We start from the raw sequence: 3,973 nt of genomic DNA, 5'->3' as shown, positions 1-3,973 counted from the left end.
TTTTATTTTGTAAAATAGATCAGGCCAAACCTCATTTTAAGCTTGAACCAGTCCAACAGGCTCAGGCTATCTGGCTAGTATTTTACAATATAGACCTGGTCTGTTTAAGCCAAAGCATGACCTGATCTATTTCCACCCCTAACACCCCCCCGCCCCCCCCCCCCCCCCCCCCCCCCCCCCCTTTCCGATTCTCTATCCGTTACTCTTCTCAACGTTTCACCTCTGTTTTCCATCATAAAAAATTCCCCCTTTCCTTCTCTCCTCCTCCACTCTGCTTGTGCTCTCTCCCTCCCCACTGCCTCGTGATTAACACACACTTCTTGATGCCCCCGGCTACATTCTTTGGCAGGCTGAATGAAGACAGTCATCCAACGAGGAGTTGCTAAGGTCAAGCAGGACCTCCTAAAGGCCTTCATGACGTGCCAAATCTGCCACAAGCTTGTCACTGATGCCACCACCATCTCCGATTGCCTCCATACTTGTGAGTCCCCTCTTCTCTGCCCTACTTTTCTACTCTTGAGTTGTCTTGTTTTTCAGATCTGTTTTCCTTTTTCTAATGCTATTGGTTGGCGTTTTTGGCTTTTTGGGACATGGTATTGCTGTTATTTTTGGTACATTCATCGCATGTTCTGATGTATCTGTGGATTCTATTATTTTTTCCAATTATTATTTGGTTCTATTTGATTCAAGGCTTCATTTTCTTTTTTTGTTTAGAATTGAATAAAAAGGCTGTCTTTTTGATAATATATTGTTCCATGACCTTCATGCATTAGGTTATGTGATTGCATGTGTTGTGGATCTCCACCTCGGCCTCGGCTAGATACATCCTCGGCATCGATCGAACTTCAGAAGATGGACCAGATCAAACAACACATCTGTTATGGGCCCAAAAGTTGCCGGACGCTCACCATAGTAGACGTAGTAGCTGGGTCCTCGACTTATGCGGAGGAGTTCACCTGGCTCTGGACGAGCTATTTTGGGTTGGCTGGAACCCGAACTATGGTCGGAGGACCACCGTTGACAGAATTCGCCTCTCCAGCAAATTGGGAAAGTCCAGATAGAGAAGAACTTCCCCCAAAAAGAAAGAACTCTCGCCAACTCAATCAATACGTAAAATTCGAATGACTCCGATTTCTCTCCTATAAATAAAGAGGCATTGAGACCCTCGAAACTAAGTTCTCCACTCCCACTCTCCCTCTCATTGTTCTCCATCTCCTGATCTGAGCGTTGAAGGGTCTTCACCAGAGAACACCCCGGTGAGGACATTTTGCAGGTTCTTGGGCGGAGCTCTAGTGGCAGCAGTACCTCGGCTACCTCCACCTCGGCTGCCCGACCTCAGGTGCGGAGATCAGGAGCAATAGCATGCATCAATTTATTTGTTTCTATTCTTTAGTTGAGTTGTATTTGATCTATCAAGCTACTGCATTTGGGCTTTGAGATTTATCATGAGTTTTTGGTCGAAAATGAAAAAAGAACTTTCATGTGTGTGTTGGATGGTAGTGTTTATAACACATGATCTCAAACGATTTTTTTTCCCATATAACACTGGTTGTAGGATTTCACTTGACTTGTTTTCTTTTCCCTTTAACAAATATAGAATAGTGTTTTTAATTATGTTTTATGATTATGTTAATATTACAACTCTTTCCCATCCAAAATATAGATCAGTGATTTTATTCTTTGATTTGATGATTTCATTCTATACATAGCCTCTGTGAGTGTTGTCATTGTTGATGAAGTTTAGTAGAATCCAGTACTTCTTCTAAGTGATTTGGAACATTTGTAGATCTTGAATTATTTGTTGTTCACAAAGCAGTCTTGCTATGCATTTGTCACAATGTTCTTTGTTGTACTTTTTTTTTTTTTTTTTCACTTCAAATTTAATAGTTTACATCAAATCAAATGCCAATATCAATAGTTAAACTTTAGTTTTATCTTCTTGTTGAGTTTTGGTAGCATTGCCAATACATTCATATCTCTACTCCATTTCAAGAAGTTCTTTCATAGAACATTGGACTACATATCACATTTGGCTTTGTTATCTTAATTTTTCTCTGTTCACTCGGGTACAAGTTACAACACATCTCTCTCTATCTCTGATTTTTTAATTAATTTATGCCATCTTACAAGAAATTTCTATAAATTATTTATAGAAAAAATTTCCTTAAACATATATGTATGCATTTATGTATGAATGCATGTATATGACACCTCATATTTCTGTCCTTCAAGCAGTTTGCAGAAAGTGTATTTTTGAGAAGCTTGCTGATGAGGAGGTAGATCATTGTCCCATATGCAATATTGATCCTGGTTGCAATTCATTCAAAAAGCTCAGGTAAACCTTTTATCTATTGGCTTGTCAGTGTACTTGCAAGTTTGTCATCCTTTTATCGTTAGCTAGTGCAGTGACATCCATTTGTTATTTTTGCTTTCTTATTTTTCATCACATGTTGGACTATTGATGTCATGCCCTGGTCTACAGAATATAGTTAATCTAATTACTTCCCAAAGAACCCTGGATATTTTGATCGTCTGATTATATGAGCATCAAAATGTCAGTTTTGGAGATCAAACCTCTTCTATAATATTATTGTGATTGCTCTGATGAGTGTTTTGTATACTTTCTTAACTTCTATGAATGAGACAAGGTAGTGCTACTTCAAGCTGTCCATAAGCAGCACTAGATCCTCTTCCTCATGCTTAGGTCAACTAAAAAAAGGGGCCAAGCTCCAACAAGTTTGAGTGCTCGGCTCGTTTACCTCAACATAAATTGCTTGCAGAAGCATAGGAAGCAGGGGGCGGGAGAGAGAGAGGGTGGGAGCCTTTTGAGGCCCCTCTCCTATTAGCACACAAGAACAGAGACAAAGCCCTTATTTTGAAATGAAAGAGCTTATGAGTACAATTACATCTTTCAACCATACTATTTTACTTAGGAGTTCCAAGCATGATGTTTTAAGCAACTATCTCATACTCCTACAACTATTTGACAAACGATCTCATTTGTTAGCCAATTGACCATATCGACCATAATATTCACCATCACAATTAGATCTCACCACCTCAACCATCTTCCCATGTTGCCTCTTCAACCTCAATTTTCAAGATTTCAAAGTTATCTAGTGCTTCGGATTTTTCTTTTAGAAGATAGATATACCCATAGTGAGAAAAGTCAACAATAAATATAATGGAATATCTACTACCATAAATAGCAGTTCTTAGAGATTCATTGATATCTATACGAATAAATTTTAAAAATTTATTACTATGGGTGGACTCTTTGTTTTTAGTTTTGGTAAATTTGCCCTCAAAATAGTCAACACAGAGTGAATGTACTAAAGCTAAGTGAAGGCAAAATTGCACATCAATTAACCCTTGAATCCTCTCTCTAGAAATATGACACAATCATTTATGCCACAATATAGAGAATTAGTCCTTGGCCAACTATCTTTTAAGGGACAACACAATCTACATTCATGGTTCTTCTTCTTCTTTAGCAAACTCTCCTTCTTGAAATATTTAAATCTCTTGTAAACTTTCCTCCTGCAAAAGAAGCACTTAAAATTTTTTTTAGTAGTAGCTTATGGGCATCTAGAATTTTGATTTTCTTTTTGAGGATTATGAGTCTGACTATCCCTTTTGGAACCATTATCCTTTTCTTATTATATATGGAACTTTTAGAACATGATGGATTAGCACTCTCATCCTTTTCCCTAAGATATTAAAACTCTTGAACAAAATTAAAAGCTTGATAAACAGGAAAAGTATTAGAGATAGGGATGTCAAACTACTAAGTTGACGAGCAATACTCTCTAGTTTCATAATATAAGTCCTAACACCATTAGACCATTATATCTTATATTGATTAATTTATCCATTAGCCAATGCCCTATTAGATTCTGCAGACCTTTTACTAATGAGGTTAAACAACAGCTTAGTGTTACCATTCTTAAGTATAAAATCAAGAATGGAATAA

General features: G+C 37.6%; 1 long non-coding RNA gene across 1 annotated transcript; it reads left to right on the top strand.

The window, feature by feature from the left end:
• The first annotated feature begins 207 nt into the window (after positions 1-207).
• On the top strand, positions 208-2,404 carry LOC140856056 (uncharacterized). The gene is made up of 3 exons (XR_012139464.1): positions 208-481; positions 774-1,339; positions 2,236-2,404. It is a non-coding gene; the product is annotated as an uncharacterized lncRNA (long non-coding RNA).
• The last annotated feature ends 1,569 nt before the right edge of the window (positions 2,405-3,973 follow it).

This window comes from Elaeis guineensis, chromosome 3, assembly GCF_000442705.2.
Source record: "Elaeis guineensis isolate ETL-2024a chromosome 3, EG11, whole genome shotgun sequence".
Lineage (NCBI taxonomy): Eukaryota > Viridiplantae > Streptophyta > Magnoliopsida > Arecales > Arecaceae > Elaeis > Elaeis guineensis.
The sequence above is the reverse complement of the archived record's forward strand: the minus strand, read 5'-3'. Positions and strand labels throughout refer to the sequence as shown.